The sequence below is a fragment of the Cupressus sempervirens genome, chromosome 8 (genome assembly GCF_028749045.1).
Source record: "Cupressus sempervirens isolate cs-2001-9-10 chromosome 8, ASM2874904v1, whole genome shotgun sequence".
Taxonomy (NCBI): Eukaryota; Viridiplantae; Streptophyta; class Pinopsida; order Cupressales; family Cupressaceae; genus Cupressus; species Cupressus sempervirens.
In genome coordinates this window covers 739,468,556-739,488,057 of record NC_143125.1, presented here as the reverse complement: position 1 = coordinate 739,488,057, position 19,502 = coordinate 739,468,556, and positions in this window count along the sequence as shown.

Here is a 19,502-nt window from a genome sequence, read left to right as displayed (position 1 = left end):
TTTGGAGTTGGCATGAATTGATTGGTTACAGGTGCTTATGGATACTTAGAGACGGTGGTGACGCTGATTTCTCTTGGATTAGAGAAGTATTTGTTGGGATGGTCGATGGTTTCAGCAGGAAGTCCGAGGGGCAGTCACCTGATATGGACTTGAGAGGAGATTGTTCTTAGATGAGTCTTGGTTGGAGACTTGGGTATCTTGATGAGCATTCTCATTCCCCACTCTTGGTCTACTCGACGGTTTGCTACTTGAGAGGTATAGCCCATTTTTTTCTCTGAGTTACATTATATTTATGCTTTTCTTTCATGGATATGGATCTTGAGCTATGGTACATGAGTTAGTTTTGGAGGGTTCATTTGAGAGATGGTTTTAGCATTGGTTATCTCCATGTGCATATGTTGTTATGCTATTTGAGTTTGGGAGATGGTTTTATATTGGGCATATTCCTTGGATTAGGAATGGTTATTCCTTGGTTTAGTAATGGGTTTATTGAGTTTGATCTTCTTGTGAGAGGCTTACATCCATGATTAGTTATATGGTATGGTTTGGGTGTTGTTGAGGCTTCTTGTTGGGGTTTAATGGAGGAGATCATACTTGCACAGTTTACATCTAGAGGTGTGTGTAGAAGGACATGATACAGGTTATGATTTGCATGGTTTCTCCAGTCTTGGTTATCTTCTTGGATGTTCAATTTTGCCTACATTGGATTTGAGATTGGTTGGATATTGTGATCACTGGTTTGTGCTCATGTATTTCATGTGAGAGATGACATGGTTATTCCTTTATCTCTTTCCTCTGTTGATTGTGGAGAATTTGGGAGACTATTGGAGACTTGTTATGAGAGTTATTCTTGCAGGATATTGGATTATGTATTGTGGATGTCCTTGATACTGCATGGATTCACTTCTTTGAGATGTGTTGAGTGGATTGGTTATAGATTTGACATTATCTTTTGCAGTGGGAGCTTCTTGGTATATATGTGGCAGGTATTGCTCTTGAGGCTTGTGATTGTAGGTTATAGATTGGATATGTCAGTGATATGAGATTCACTTGTTATACCTTTGAGGTATGGATAGTTGGATGGGTTTGGCACTTGCTGTGGGTGCTATTTCAGCTATGGATATTTTGACAACTACAGATACATGTGATTACCTTTGGATTAGGTTATTTGTGCTTGGAATTTTAGTTGGTATAGGATTTTATGATCTTCTAATGTGATAGGTTGGGTGGTTTTCTCTTTGGATGGCTTCTATGTATGTCCAGTGGGAGTGGCATAATAGGAGGTGAGATCATTCATGTTCGAGATGCTGGATACTTTGATTTTGTTGTGGGTACCAGGATGGAGCACTTGGTGTATTTTGATCCATGATGGTGGATGTGCTGGGAGGGATTGTTCCCTTGTTCATTTATGTGGCTACAGATTGATCCTATGCAATGTATACAACAAGTGGGAGATTGTTGAGATAATGGGTGTTGCACACATTGCATAATATTGTTATTTTATTATTTTATTTTTATTATGTAATGTTGTACCTAGATGGATGTGCAACATGTAAAGATTTCCATGGAATATTCTTGATGTGTTGTATTGTAACATTGTGATAATATTTCATGTAATTATTTAATATTGGGGAAACGAATTAAATGCTCAATATTAAATGTGGGGTCAGTGGGTTAGGTAGCACATGGTTTTAGCACATGGTTTATGTAATACCACTTGGTGGTTTTGTGGGACTTGCTACTATATAAGCAGCCACAAGGGTAGTTGTTGTAGAGAGGTGAAAGAGTGACAAGGAGAAGACAAAAGGCAAGAGTCAAGCGGGACAAGGCTTGACAGGTTAGCCAAGGGAGCATTTGTGAAGGTTGAAAGCATGGCATGGGATGTGTGGATTCATGCTTGTTCACATAGTTTTCTCGGTTGTGGCTATGGCCATGAAGGCTTCCATGGTTGTATGGCAATGGTTATTTTGCTGAATAATACATAATGATGGATGCTTTTGGAGGCTGGGTTTTTTCCCTCAATGAGGGTTTCCCAGGGTATATCTTGTGTCACATTTTATGGGTATGTTGTCTATTCTCTTGCATGTGGATTTTAATTTTGTGTTTATTTCAGATCTATTATGGGTTATGTGGAAACGGTTATATTCTTTATTGCCAAATTTCCTTACAAGAATAAGAAGGTAAAATTAGGGTAGGGATGATACCCACAAAATTACTGCAGTAATAATGTTTGACCACTTCTGATGGTCTTCCCTGTTAAAGACTTTGCACTATGTCAATAGTGACCTAGTTAAAGGATTTACAAACACTTTACATGAAGTGTTACCCTGTTAAAGGATTTAATCACCTATTTAAAGGATCTATAAAATAGATGTTAAGCTAACCTATCAACATAAGGTTTCCTTTGTAATACAATTGCTAGAGAGTATTAGGCATAATAACTCTGATAGCTTACAATCTTTTGATTGTTGAATATAGGCACTTGTTCTGGTTACTATGATCTTGATCCTTTGAGATCTGATACTCATTTTTATCCCTTTCTTTGTTCTAATAAACTAAATATTTCATTGCTGCTCTCTTCCTCTAAGTCTTTTTACTCTTCACTCTGAACTCCACTATAGTTTTTCCACTTACTTTTTCATCTTCTACAATATAATGAGATTTTGTCTTCCTTATAAAGACATTTGAATACTTAGGGTTAGATATGGATCTATGATCAATATTGAATCTCTATTTCTCACTCATTCCTTGTACTTTTATTATTGGTTGCATGCCTTTTCCATTTTTCTTATTGGATGTATGTAGATTGCATAGAAAATAAAAAACATTTGATCTTATCACTTAAATCCTTTGAGATTCTTCATATGTCAGCCATGGAAATGGTTTACATCTACATTAGTGAAGTTACAAACTCATATGTGCATTCTATGTTACTCAACACTTACTGATTCCTAATGCTCAACACATATAACAAATTGGCTTACTCGGTTCTTGTTGCATTTTTTTTTCCTCAGTGTCATCTGTGACTCGACACTCAAATATCACTCGGCTCCTGTATCATGCCCAACACCTAAAGTCACTCAGCACTTGATCTTCACTTGGCACCTGAAGGCTTCTCGGTACCCATTGGATTTCCTAACTCGACTCATGTTGTGGCTTGGCATACATAGTGTGTTGGGCTCCAATGTAGAAAATGGTTAAGTGTGTTGGCACTCAGATGTCGAAACCATTATGATACTAACAATCTGCCCCTTTGAAATGAGTAAAAAACACTTAACTAAGAATTATTTATCTAAACTTATGAATACATTCACTAATCTACTCAGTATATATGGAGGTTAAAGAAAACATGATCAAAATTTTGTAACCTACAATATATATACCTCAAAATGATTGTAACTCCCCCTGAGTTGATTGTGCCATTATCTGCCCTATCTTGGTAACCAAAATTTTGTGCTATCCCTTTTATCTTGTCTCCCCCTTGTATCTTGTCTCCCCCATTCATCTTATAACATCTACCCCTTTTTGACACTTATGTCAAAGGGTTTTAAGGGTTAAGACCATATTTCACTAAAAATGTGCTATTTACCTCCATAATCATCTTGAGAGCTGCATCCCAATTACGGAAAGTAATTTCCAATGACTTGTGCTGGATGACAGTCTCTATAGTAAGGTGAACAAGTCCATCTAAAGTAGAAAGATTAGGATCTTTCTTGAGAATAGTTTTAGCATGGACCTGTTCTTTATGGAGTACTTCCAAATATGGGGTAATGGAGGATTGTAGCTGTATTAATTTTTCCTTGGTGGTGGCCTCTTCTACTATTAGCATAGCTACTTCTTTCTAAGTGTGAAGCATTTGATTGAAGTGCTTCTCACTTTGAGCTAGACCTTGGGGTAATTGCATGCTTGAAATCTTCAAATTCATCTCCAAGCTCATTATTCTTTGGCTTCTCTCCTGTGTGAAGTATGAAAAGTCACACAACTTTGTGTACAATGCAAATATATTCTCAAGTACCTTTTTCACTTTGTCAAGAATTTTTACCAATTCAACCTGGGAAAGTGCAATTTTACTAGATATTTTCTCATTTACTTTCCCTTGGAATTTCCTTTCAGACCATTCTTGGTCTTCATTTTTCACTTGGTCAACAATATCTGATAATTGCTCCATTTCATGCTTTGACTCATCTAGTGACTACAAACTGAAGGTGTCCATAAAGATGTCCTTAATCTCATGCAATGTTTGCTTTTTTTTACACTCCTTCCTAAGTATCTCCTGCCTCTTTCTTCTATTCAATGCTTCCTGCACCTCATTGATTTGATCAATGCTTATTATTTTTGAGTCATAACTAGGTATGATTATCTCCTCATCTAATTCAGGGTCTCCATAGTGAAGTACCCTTGCAAATTTTGTAGTACTTGATCCTGGTGTTGATATCTGTAGTGGCATTGCATCATTACTTGGCTATTGTGAAGGAGTTCTCAAGGTAGGAAAATTTATCAATGTTTGTATTGTCTCCTGCTCTTTAGGAGTTTCCTCTATTTTGTCCTCCTAATGTCTACTACCTTGATCAATTATAAAAAGTTTTGGAAGTGCACCTTGTGTTTGTGTTGTAGAATCAGATGTAATAGTCTATCCTATTTGTTTTACTTCTTTATTTCCTGCTTCATTCAGCTTCTTTTTCCTCAGCACCTTCCTCCTTGTCTTCACCTAGTCCTTGAGTTAATTCTATTTTTCCTTGCTCTTGTTCATCCTCATCATCCTCATCGTCATCATCATCTTCTTCTTCTACTTTAGCCTCAATTCCTTCACCAAATTTCTTCTTAATTTTCTTCACCAATTTATCTTTCTTCTTCATTGTGGAGGTAGTCTTTAACTCCATTTTCACCTTTGACCTTACCACATCATAAGTGCTAAAGTGTGGGGAACTCTTGTTTGTCTCTTCTACCAATAATGCAGTTATCACTGTAGATGCTTCACCTATGTTGATCTCAGAACCAAATGGCCTTAGCCATCTCACCCTTGGAACTACTGCTTGGATATAGGTGAAATCAATATCAACTAAGAAGCATATATCATTAATATGTTTTTCCACTAAGGAAACTAGTATTCTTACTCTTTCCTTCATGGATTTCTTGAAATCTTCAAAATAGCTTGTCATTAGTGTGTCAAAATTGTCTCCCATTTGTTCTATATATTCATTAATTTGGGATATGATAGTTCTATCATTCTCCAATTAACTATTCCAAAAGAACAAAATTCATTCCGAACATAAAAAATATACAAACCAAAATTGCTCCAAATTTGCATTGTGTACCCTTTGTCCTTCTTATAGCTACTAGGTTTTCATTAATTTTTTGTAGTTCTAGTTCTGCAAGATCATAATTATGATCCTTTTTCACCAATTTGTAGCATACATCTACTACAATACATGGCACACTTTTGAGTCTACTAGATTGATAGAATTGATGGGCAATAACTCCAACAACAAATTCAACTAGAGGATCTTGAATGGTGTGAATTGTCATTCCTCTTTTATTCCACTAGGCACCTGTGTGTTTCTCAATAACCTCCTTGGATTCACTTCTCAAGGTCTTGTGCTGATCTAGGGTAGGATATCCAATTACCCTATGAATGATTCTTCTCAGGATCTTGGTGGGAACATCTTCTAGCCACAGACTACCATCATGAATTCTGCTTAACACAAGTATGATCCATTCAGTCTTAAATACGGTGGGAAATGTTGGGTGATGTGACGTGCTCCCCTGCCCATAGGTGGTTAATTATGTGGTGTTCCATGTTCACTAACAGTCATGGCTTTTGGTGCAACGGAAAATGGGCCCTACAATTGGTATCAGAGCCTTGTTTTGGCCTAGTCATGGGTTCAAATCTCTGTCATGGGTTCAAATCTCTCTAGTGCCTTCTCGACCCGCATAAGCACTTGGTATGCACGTCGAGGGGGAGATTTTTTGGGTGATGCAACGCGCTCCCCTGCCCATAGGTGGTTAATTATGTGGTGTTCCATGTTCACTAACAGTCATGACTTTTGGTGCAATGGCAAATGGGCCCAACAGGAAAGCTCAAAACTCATGTTAAACCCTTCCTTTCAACAATTTTGTATTCATTTTTCAAAACTCTATCTAAACACAACTTCTCATAGGCTTCCCCTATTTCCATATCTCCTATGGCTCCTATCTTACAATTATAGCATCTTCTTACATCCTGAACCATTACAACTTTTGGGGGTATGTGAGAAAGGGCTCCGATGGGATCATTTTTGTATGCAACTTTAGGGATGGGATGAAAATTAGGGTGCTTAACCTCACTGGATACTAGCTGGACTTCAAACAACTCTTTATCATGGGTTTTCTTAGAGCTTGAAGCCATTTGTGTAAACTAGGGTTTCCTTTACACAGAAATATGAAATTATGTAGCTCAGCACAAATGAAAATACCTCAAGATCAATGAAAACATGTTGTAAGAGGTTGGAATCTTCTTAGAATGCTAGATTCTTGGCTATGAAGTTGCTCTACTCTCTTTCTCTTCTTTGCTTCTTGATCGTGATGAAGAGGAATGGTTGAAATCACGATAATATACCCTATTTTCTTCACATTAAATGTTCAATTGCCCACTCAACTTCTAAAGGATTTTAACATTACTCAGCTTGCACTACATTCCCACTTCACTAGACTTCCATTGGAGTTATTTAACTCAGTCACTATTAGGAACTCGACATCCACTAAAATTTTACTCGGCATCAAAAGATAGCTCAGAATCATTATTTAAAATTTTGTCTTGGCATCTTGTCTCATACATATTTATACTTTGCATTGCTTCTTCATGGTTTAGGGCTGATGTATGATACTTTCTTATATCTATCAACCCCATAGGTTCATCTTGTGATTAATTAGATGAGAAATGATCACTTGACCTTTTAGGTGAAGTGACCCTTCCATTGGATGTACTTGATTCATTCTCTTTCTACCATGTCTTCTTCATGTCTATGCTGATGTGTTCTTCATCAATCTTTTCTTTGCCCTTATTTACTTCAGTCTTGGGTGCCTTTGACCTCATAGGATAGTTTCTCCTTATATGACCAATTTTTAGGCAACTGAAACATGTGATTTGGTTCAACCATCTTTTATAGTTCCCCTTGAAATGTGTTCTTATGTAGTTCTGGGGTATATATCCATATTCTTGACAACAATGATAGCTATATCTGGTGTTATAGTCCCAATGGTAGTGACTTTCATTCCCTTTTGTTTTTGTGGCTCGATTTGATGTCCACATATGCTTTAATCTGCATTCAAATGCTCTATGTCCATACTTCTTACAATTATGACAATGTCCATCAAATCTTTGTGTCCTTGTGACTTTGGACCTGTAATCTTGAGTCATATGTCCTTGCATGTTGCATTTGTGATAGTAACCCTTGCTTTTGGGTGTGTTTGGCTAATTGATTCTTCTACTCCTACAAACATTAGCAGTATGCCCTTTTTTGTTATAGAAATGACATGTGGGTTTAGCATCCTTACCTTTGTCACTTCTTTTCTCACCACTTTTTGATGATTCTCCAATTTGTATGCTATTGTATCCAAGTCCTGATGTATCATAGGCAGATCTTGGGAATTTCATCAACTGTTCAAAGTACTTGATGGCTTCGCTTGCCTTGTTGAGATTCTTTTTCTACCTCTTTTTCTCTATTTAATTCATTCTATAGTTGTTCATTCTACATCTTCAAAGTAGAGATCTCAATATCTTTCATATTCTGTTCATGATGAAGGTTCATCATTTGGGCAAGTGTATCCATCTGCATGTTTGAGATCCTTCTTAATTCAATACATTTTTCTTCAAGTCTATTTGCAAGATTTCTTTTGTCATCTTCCATCATGACTCTATCCTCAACTGCTCTTTTCTTTTGTTCAGTGATTTCACATAACATTATGGCCTATGATTCATGTTCCATCTTAAGAGATCTTATCTCTTATGCTTGAACTTTTTTTTTCTCCATCAGTTTTTATATTGCTACATCAAACTCTTTAGTGTCTCCATTTGAAAATACTTGTGTGGTATCAATCTCCCTATAGTTTATATCATTTTTAGCTATGGCCATCTATTTCCTTCTTTTCAAGGATTTTCTTAATTCCACTCTAGCTTTTTCTACCTTGTGTAGAGTGAGATGCACATTTATCACCTGGTTCTCAATGATCTTTCCAAGTTTGAAAAATTCCATCTTTAGACCTTTTCCTCCAAGTTGTTAGGCTTCTTCTTGAGAGGACTCAACTCTGATACCAATTGTTGGAATATTCAAATAGGAAGAATGATTCTGAGAGGGGGGGAAGCGGGGGTGAATCAAAAGTATTGTACTTTAATAATTAAATTTTTTTAGCTAAAAGTAGATTGCATGCATATAAACATATCAAACAACCATGAAAAAAAATATGTACCACCATATAACACTTGAGATTTTGGTAACCCAGAAATCCTCCAGGAATAAGAGGGTAAAATTGGGGTGGGGATGATACCCACAAAATTATTGCAGCAATAATGTTTGACCACTTCTGATGGTCTGCCTTTTTAAAGGCCTACCTTATTAAAGGCTTTACACTATGTCAATAGTGACCTGGTTAAAGGATTTACAAACACTTTACATGAAGTGTTACCCTATTATAGGATTTAATCACCTATTTAAAGGATATACAAAATAGTTGTTAAGCTAACCTATCAACATAGGATTTCCTTTCTAATACAATTGCTAGAGAGTATTAGCCATAATAAACCTGATAGCTTACAATCCTTTGATTGCTGAATACAGGCACTTGTTCTGCTTACTCTAATCTTGATCCTCTAAGATCTGATACTTGTTTGTATCTCTTTCTTTGTTCTAATCAACTAAATATTTCACTGTCGGTCTCTTCCTCTAAGTCTTTTTACTCTTCACTCTGAACTCCACTATAGTTTTTCCATACACTTTTTCATCCTCTAAAATACAATAAGATTTTGTCTTCCTTATAATGACATTTGAAGACTTAGGGTTATATATGGATCTACAATCCACATTGAATCTCTATTTCTCACTCATTCCTTGTACTTTTCTTATTGGTTGCATGCCTTCTCCATTTTTCTTATTGGCTATATGTAGATTGCATAGGAAATAGAAAAGATTCGATCTTATCACTTAAATCCTTCAAGATTTGTCATATCTCAGCCATAAAAATGGTTTACATATGATTTAGTGAAGTTACAAACTCATATGTGCATTCTATGTTACTTAGCACTTACTAATTCCTAATGCTTGACACATATAACAAACTGGCTTACTTGGCTCCTGTTGCATTTCTATTTTGCTCAGCATCATCTGTGACTCAGCACTCAAATATCACTTGGCTCCAGTATCATGCTTGACACCTAAAGTCACTCGACACTTGATCTTCACTCCACACTTGAAGGCTGCTCGGCACCTGAAGATCACTCAGCACCTATTGGATTTCCTGACTCAGCTCATGTTGTGGCTCGACATATGTAGTGTGCTTAGCTCCAATGTAGAAAGTGGTTAAGTGTATTGGCACTCAAATGTCGAAACCATTATGATACTCACAGAAATAATATAAATTAATTATGTAAAATCTATTTAGACCTATACCCATAACTCAAAAAAAATTAGTTTACCTCACTACGTCACTATCCCAATTTAACTCTAACATTACACCTAAAGACTAATATTCCATAATCATTTTACAAATTTAATTAAATTCTTTATATTCTAAATATGAAATACAATTTCTGAATGATTCATATAAAAATACAAACATATTTACAATCAAAATATTTAATCCCACATCTAAAATCAATTTATTAATTCCTAGCTAGATCATAAATAGTACCTATTTAAAACACATTTAAAAAAATCTAACTTTATTAACTCCTACTTAATCAATACTAAACCTCACTAATTTTAATTCTAAACAATAGACATCTACTCCTAACTTTATTACCACTAACTAACCCTACTTACCTCTTAATCACCTCCTAACCCCTAATCATTTCCTAAGCCTACCCAAGGCCACTTGGCCACTTTTCATTCCATTTCCCCAAGGTCATGGTACATCCTCCAAGGCTCTTGCACACTATCCTAGGTCCAGAATTCACTACCCAAGGTAGCCCAAAAAGGGTATCTAGGTTTTGCAGCTAAAAATGTGGTAATGTTTGCAAGCAATATTTCAAACCAAAATTATTTTTGTAAAAGCATGGCAAGGTTGACTTCTCCCTCCCTAACTTCACATGCAGGGGTACCTTCCTTGGTGGATGGGATGGAGGTTAGTGGAGGGTGACATTAGCCTATTTGAATGCATGTGTGGTGTGGGGAAGAATGATAATGGTAAAAGTTTAAATGAGATAAAGTTTAGTGGGTAAGACTTCATTTTATTATTTATTATATATTTTAATTTTATTATTATTATTTCTCAAGGACTTTATATTAAAACATATATAATAATCATTTTCATAAAATGTTTAATTTATCTTCATTTTTTGTTTCATGTATTTGGCACCATCCTATAGGTGCTCCTTTTTTTTAACCCATTTCTTCAATCCCTTCTTTTTTGAGAACTTTAGGAAACGGTTTAATGGGTAATGTTTCAAATTAGGTAGGTGATATTATAGGTTTTATTAATGTGTTTAAAGTATTTTAGTAATGGGCTAGCTTAAGAATTTATTTATTTATTTATTTTACTATATTTTGATAAATGCATTATATCTATTTGACAAATTTAAATGCACAACTATAGAAACCATGTCATTTGAACATCAAATTTGATTTTAATAATTTAAGGAAATCTATAGATAATATAATTTGGATTTCTTCATTCATTGACATGCCTATAAGAAAATCAATCATCTTTCATTCATAATTTGAATCCACAGTTACCAGAAGTTGAATGATGAAACAACTAGAGTTCTATATTCATAATATTCCAAGCAATTACAAGAGATTTTCAATGAAATCTATTTTTTCATCTTCTCTTTTCCACTATCCAATTTATACACAAGGATCATAATTCTTCATATTACAATAATATAGATACATCATGAAATTGAAATCCAACAAGTCTCAATAGAGATATAAATTTCTTTTTATACAAAGGTAACAAGATACACTATAAATCATCGCAAGGAGAAGTCTCCAACAAGACTAAAGGAACACTACCAATTCTCTAATTTCTAGGGTATTGCATCATAAGGAACTATCCAAGCAATTTTCAATTATACAGAAACAACCATGGAGATCTCACCTCTCATTCTATGTTCCAAAAGGCCACCCACAAAGCTAGGAGAAATAGTAACTAACTAGTTGGTATTTAGAATCCAAACACAAGGACATAACTCAACATACAATTCCAATCCAAGTTATGCACAACATGTTTCATATAGAACCGATGTCTAGGGAGAAGGTGGATTTTTCTAGGTAGGAAAAGTTAATAAAGAACACAAATCATATGCCTCTTCCAAGGCTACCAAATCACATAAAATTCCATTTCATTCTCTCCTTATTTACACAAAAAAAGCTTAGTTTTGCATTGACAAGAAAGGCCATGTAACACCTTGCTTCATACCTCTTCTCAACATGAGAAGAGACATTGCACTAACATGGAGTCTAACTAAACCCTTCTCCCATACATGGCCACTTCTTTCCTATTTGAGGGTGAGTAATGTTAATACTCCCTTCACTATTTTCCCAACAAAACAAAGAGAATAAAAATGAAATGAAGAAAGTAAAAATACACAATTCCCATCCCTCAGATGATACAAGAAAAAATAAATGTTGCAATATGTGAGAAATTTACATATACAAGAAATGAAAAAATAAACATAACCATGCAAATGGAGAACCTACATTCACAATGGTTATGGAAAGAATGGCTTTTTATGTGAGATAAATCCTCCCCTTTTTGCAATTCAAAACTTGACTTCTCTAAATGTAGAGAATGGGAGAACAACCCTCGACTCTTTGAAATGACCTCTAAATAGCTTCTAAACTTATCTATCCAAAATAGAAATAACTCCAATGTTGACTTTAAGCCTCAAATGGTCTTCTCACTTGTAGATCATCTCTTCTAGGACACTGAAATTTAACATTAAAACCCATTTTGGGAAAAATTGGCAATTAACATGCTACAAGTTTTCACTCAAATTTGAACTGAGCTTAATTAAGAGCCAAACTTGTTGGACATTAAAAAATACATGGTTAGGCGTGACCTTGTTAGAGGATTTAATCACCCTGTTAGGAGTGGCCTTGTTAGAGAATTTTAGATAATTCTATTAGAATGTCACTTTAATTATAAGATTTACAAAATGACTATTTGATCAACCTTGATAAAAGGATTTTGATTGTCATAATGCTTAGAAAGTAACAACAGGTTTGATCTATAAAACATAGTTCACTTCACAAATTAAGATCCCCATTCACCCATCTATTGGTTTATTGATTGGCCACCATGATCATCTTCATCACTAATCTTCTTGGCACCTCCTCAAGAAATCATAAATCCCTAATCTGTTCACTTCTCCTCTACTACTATGTTCTTCATAGGTTCTCCATAGTATCGATAATCAACAATGAGCCAACCTTAGAAAAAATATCTAATTCCTCCTTAAATAGGTAATTTTATCTTTTTCTTTTTAAAAATTACCATAGATCATAGGATTAGGTTAGATTTATCTAATCCTTCCATCATTTTGTTATCCTTCTCCATTCTTGAAACTTATAGAAACTTATCATCAAATCCTTGCCATAGATCGATAAAGAAACTCTCATCAAGAATTAAATATATCATGTAATACCCCACATGGGAACTGAAGAGAAATTAACCTCTAATGCCACTAAGTTTGCTAAACATTTTTTTCAAAGATTAAAACAATCAAGAGATAACATCGAGGAAGCAATAACTCACATACAAACATAAGCAATGCAATAAAAATTACATCTTTCAAGGGTTCCATAGTGTTGAATCATACACATAAGTTTTAAGTAAGATAAAATCTAATAAATAAGTAAAGTCCATATCATAAAGTAACCACTAGCTTATATATAACTATATATACATTATGGCAAGAGTAATCATTCTTGAGGTTTCTATTTTCATTAAATCCAAGGGTTATTTTTCCTCAATTGGGGTTTATTGAAATAGGTGCCTTGAAAATGATTACTCTCATCATAATATGTGTGTCTTTGTGTGTGTGTGTGTGCATGTGCATGTGTATAGGTATATATAAGCTAGTGACATTCACAATGTAATAGGAAAAACATTTACTTCTTATTTGTATTTTTACAATGTTATAATAAAATTGTTAATAAATTTTTAATTATAGTTGTGTAGAGTTACTATAAAATTATGCTTGGACCATTATTTTTATTTAATATAAGGTTGGTATTGACATAGTGCAAGGCATAAGAATCCCCAAAGGAGATGTCCAAACCCCCAACAAACAACCACATAGTGGAAATACAACAAAAAGAAACATTAATGCAAGATCTAATACCAAATCACAACTCTTTATTCATAGATTTAGCTGATTACACACAACATGACCAACTATAAGGTTGTCCAGGTTAGGGCTAGCTACAAATAACAATTACAAAAATTAGTTATGGAAGATCTAGCAAGATCCAACTTATGAACCCAATCCTAGCTAGTCTAGATACATAACTACATAACAACACCAAGAAGAATCCACACTTGTACACTTAGGTCCACCAAGCAATCCTTTGGTTTCAAAACCCCAGCCCTAGCTCTTCAAAACTTGTATCTACACTTCATCCCCTTTGCAAAGTTGGAATGATCACTCCCTAAAGACTCCACAAAACCCCTTACTCATATCCAACTAAGCCACAAGTCATCCTACCTCATTATAAACTAAATTAAATCCCATACATTAAATAAATATTGAGCCACAAGTCAGCTACAACACTAAATTAAATACCCATACATAAATTAAATGCCAAAAGTTGACTCACAGACAAATCAACTCAAATGAAACCAAAACCAATATTGGCACTTGGTACATACAAGAACACTTGGCATCCACTAGAAAAATTGGCACCAATAGGTTCACTTAGTATATGAAGGAACACTTGGTCAACATAAGATTGCTACAGTAACTCAACATCCTCTAGGAGCTATACTAACTTGGCATCCACTAGGAGCTATAGTAACCTGATATCCACTAGAGCTATAATAAATTGACATCCACTAGAGCTACAATAACTTAGCATCCACTAGAGATATAATAATTTGGCATCCACTAGAGCTATAGTAACTCAAAATGCACTAAACAACTTGATATCAACATAAACTTGAAAACCACTAACACTCAGATCAAATTTGAATAATTGAAAGAAAGCCTAGGATGCTCCTGCATTAGGTATAAAACTGCTAATATAATTTTAATTATAGTTTTATAAAGTTACTATAAAATTATGCTTCAACGTTTGATTTAAACTTAATATATGAAGTTAGGGTTACAATTTGATCTACGGTTTAGGTTAGACTTAGAGTTATGGTTATCATTATGGTTAATGTTATGGTTAAGGTTCAGATTAGAGTTATGTTTATGGTTAATGTTATGATTAGAGTTATGGTGATAGTTAAGGTTAGGGTTAGAGTTATGGTTATGGTTATTGTTATGGTTAGGGTTAGGGTTAGAGTAGGACTAGGGTTAGGGTAAAGATTTGAGTCAAGGTTAAGGTTAGAGTTGGGATTAGGGTTAGGGTTTGAGTCTAATTATGGAAAAGTAATATTTATAGTTAGAGTTAGGTGTAGGCATAGGGTTAAGGTTAGTGTTATGATTAGAGTTAGGGTTAAGGTTAGGATTAGAGTTATGGTTAGGGATATAGATACAGTAGAGAAAGGATTAGGGTTAGGGTTAGGGTTAGAGTTAGAGTTAGAGTTGGGGTTAGGGTTATAGTTTGAGTCAGGTGTAGACATAGAATTAGAACTAGGGATAGGATTAGGATTTGAGTTAGAGTTAGGGGTAGAGTTAGAGTTAGAGTTAGAGTTAGAGTTAGAGTTAGAGTTAGAGTTAGAGTTAGAGTTAGAGTTAGAGTTAGAGTTAGAGTTAGAGTTAGAGTTAGAGTTAGAGTTAGAGTTAGAGTTAGAGTTAGAGTTAGAGTTAGAGTTAGAGTTAGAGTTAGAGTTAGAGCTATCAAAGTTAATGTTGAGGTTAAGGTCTGAGTTAGGGTTAATGTTAGAGTTAGGATTATGGTTAGAGTTTTGAATTAGGTTTAATGTTATAGTTAGGGTTAGGGTTAAAATTAAATTCCAATTATGGTAGAGTTAGATTTACATTTAGAGTTAGGGGTAGGAGTAGTGTCATGGTTAAAGTTATAGATAGACTTAGAGAAAGTGGTGTGGAAAGGGTTAACATTAGGTTTATATTTAGAGTTAGTGCTATATATAGAGTTACATCAAGGTTACAATTAAGGTAAGGGGTTTAGATAGGGTTAAGGTTAGAGTATAGTTATGGTAGATTTAGTTTTATAGTTAGAGTTAGATTAAGGCATAGAGTTAGCAATAGACGTAGGGCTAGGGTTAAGGTTAGGGTTAGTGTTAAGATTAGAGTTATGGTTAAGGTTATGATTAGAGTTAGGGTTAGGGTTAGAGATACAAGAAGAGAAATGGTTAGGGTTAGGGATAGGGATAAGGTTATGTTTAGGGATAGAGTATGAGTTAGGGTTATATTTTGAGTAAGGGTTAAGGTTATAGTTTGAGTTAAGTTTAGATAGAGCATTAGAATTTAGGTTAGAACTAGAGTTAGGTTTAGGGTTCAAGTTCGAGTCAAGGTTTGTGTTAGGGTTACATTTAGAGTTTTGAGTTATGGTTAAGGTTAAGGTTAGAGTTATGGTTAGATTTATTGTTATAATTAGGGTTAATGTCCAATTATGGTAGAGTTAGATTTAGGGTTATAGTTAGGGGTAGGGGTAGGGTTAGGGTTACAATTAGGGTTAGAGTTAGACAAAGGATTAGGCTTAGGGTTATGGTTAGGATTATGTTTTTATTTAGAACTAGGGTTATATAGAGAGTTATTATCTGTAGGGTTTGATGAAATATGCAAATCAAATCCACGAAGCCCAAGAATACTTGGATGTAGAAAACCTATCACAGAGAACAAAAAGACAAGAAGTGGCAAGGGTTTGATCTGAAAAACATAAAAATTGTATATTCTGATGAAGAAGAGATTAAAGGGATTATAATTACAAAGAGATCAATCATTATAAAAGAGGATATCAAAACCCAAAAAGGGTAACCTAATAAGTTACTAAAGGTAACCTAAAGGTGAAAGCTATTTAATAATTATTAAATAATTATTAAATAGAGAAAGATAAAAAGAACATAAGGTGACATCTTAAGAAGGGAGAAAAGGTAATTTAATAAATGAAATTAAGTTATTATTTTTCTCTAATACTCCCCCTTAAGATGAGCAAAAATGCAGCTACAAAAATGGAGAAAGAGCAAAGAAACTACAATGCAATGCTGAAAGCAAACTTGTGTCCTGACAACAAGGCCTGATGAGGTACCCAATCATAAAAAAATCTTTGTGAAATGAAGAAATAGAGGAAACCCATTGGTAAAACCTCTACTCCAAAAAGAGATAGCTAAAAAATCTAGTGAAGGATTGTAGAAGCCTCCAACTAGAGGAATGTTCCAAAAAAAGGAACAAAGAGAGATTGTGAAGAAAACCACTTAAGCTTGAAGAAACTGCAAACTCTTTCAAAAAGAAACTGTTCATTTGAAGAACCTCCTCTAAAAATGAAAATAAGAGTGTCTATATGGTGGATAATCCATCTCAATGAAATGCATAGGTATCCAGACACTGCAATCACCTAGTACATAGGATCAAATACTAGATAGATAGCTCACTCCAACGAGCCCAGGAAGCATTTGAAACAATAGAAGAACCCACCCTTAATGTAGACAAGGGTGACATGACTGGAAATTGAGAAAGTGGGCCAAAAATTACCTTCAAAATAGAAGAAACCAAGAACAACGAGATTGAGGAAGAGATATAGACACTTATAAAGGCATGTGTCACCAACACATCATGGGCCTAATGTCATGGAAGAGATAATCACTTGACAAATGAAGAGGGCACTAAATGGATATCAACTATTCCTCTATGGAAAAAAATGCATAGAGAGAAATCTTAAGAATGTAGAAAAGGTAATTTAATAAATTAAATTAAATTATCGTTTGTCTCTAACACCCCCCCCTCCTTAAGATGAGCAACAATGTAGCTACAAATAATGCAGAAAGAGGAAGGAACTACAATGCAATGCTAAAAGAAAACTTGGGTCCCAGCAACAAGACCTAATGAGGTACCCAATCACAACAAAATCTCTATGAAATGGAGAAATAGAGAAAACCTAGTGGGAAAAACTCTACACCATAAAGAGATAGTTGAAAGCCTAGTGAAGGATTGCAGAAGTCTCCAACTAGAGGAATGTTCCAAAAAATAGGAACAAAGAGAGATCATGAATAAAACTATTAAAGCATGAAGAAACTAAAAACCCTGTCAAAAAGGAATTGTTGATCTGAAGAACCTACTCTAGAAACAAAAAAATGTCTATATGGTAGATGATCCATCTCACTGAAATGCATAAGTATCTAGCTACTGCAATCACCTAGTACATAGGATCAAATAATGAATACATGGATCACTTCAATGAGCCAAGGAAGCATTAGAAACAAAAAAAGAACCATCCCTTAAAAAAAATAGGGTGAGGTGACAGGAAACTAAGAAAGTTGCCGAAAAATCTCCTGCAAAACAAAAATAACCAAGAGCATCGAGAGTGAGGAAGAGATATAGACACCTATAAAGGTACATCTCATCGACACATCATGATGCTAATGTCATAGAAGGGACACTCACTTGAAAAAGGAAGAGGGTGCTAAATGACAATCAACTATCTCCCCATGGCACTTTATAATATAGTGCAAGTACAATAAATCACAATGATGAAAAAGATCCTAAAAAGTAAGGACAGGCACTTTGTCTCAGTGTGTTTGCATAAAAATGCTTACAAATGATATCAAAAATGATCAATAAGGGAAAAGAGTTGATATAAGAGATAGAAAAACTCAAAAGAAAAGATCCCATGCCAAGAAAATGATCCCTAGACTTGAAACATCCAAGATATCTGCCACAAAGAAAAGAAAGGGAAAAAAAATGATAGAAAGAGCATGGAGTAGAATCTGGAAGAAATTATATCATTTTCGAAAAGTAGATAGGACCATCTTTCCAAAAACATAATGTTTTCAAAAAATAGAGATGGGATGCTCATGATATGCCCTCTAGAGTGGAAAATTTAACATCTAGCTTTGATTGCCCAAATAGGTAACCAAACTGCATCAAAACCAAAAAAAACCTACACCAATGTCTTTGTGTTGGAATTATCTTTTTGGAAATTTTTTGGATTGAAAAAATACATTCATATGCTCAAGTTATGAAAAACAAATTGACAAGGCCCCTAGAGATGCACAATTTTTTTTCTTTTAATAAAAAAAATAATAATTTTTTTAAAAAAACTACCACCCCTACACTGCTGATAGAGTAGTGAATGGGGGGCAGAAGTGGTTCACTGAGTATGGCTATGGAAGTGGATGAGTGGCACCATTGGTAGACTTAGCTGGCAATAGTTAGTGGAGGAGTCGCAGTGACTATCGAGCCATAATGGTTTGCGAGACTGCAACAGTTTACCACAATTGCTAGCAATTTTAGTGACCACTAGTGGTTTTCTTAAATTGCAATGTTAAAAATCTATATTTTTTAAAATTTATTTCATTTTTTTCAAAAATTCCACCTCGTAATGTGTGCCATACTTTTTCTATCCCTGCTGGGCAAAATGTTTTTTGCTCCCGGATCAATGTTGTCCAAAATTAACAAACTTTACATGAAAATGGGGGTTTTGATGCCTTCTGAATCTATCTGTGATGTCTATTTTGCCTCAAACTACTCTAAAAATTAGTGATGCCCTTATTTTCTTATTAAATACTTGAAAAACTCCATATCTAATCTTTTAAACCCTTGTTCTCCCTTTTTCTCCAAATACCGAACAAGCTATAGAAGATCTAGCTTTGATACCATGTAGGATTTGAGAAAATATGCAAATCAAATCCATGAAGCCCAAGAATGCCAACATGTAGAAAACCTTTCATGGAGAAGAAAAAGACAAGAAGAGGCAAGGGTTTGATCTAAAAACATGAAAATTGTATATTCAGATGAAGAAGAGATTGAAGAGATTATAAGTACAAAAAGATCAATCCTTATAAAAAAGGAGATCAAAACCTAAAAAGGGTAACCGTTTAAGTTACGAAAGGTAACCTAAAGGTGAAAGCTATTTAATAATTATAAAATAATTATTAAATAGAGAAAGCTAAAAAATGCATAAAGTGAAATCTTAAGAAGAGAGAAAAGCTAATTTAATAAATGAAATGAAATGATCCTTTTT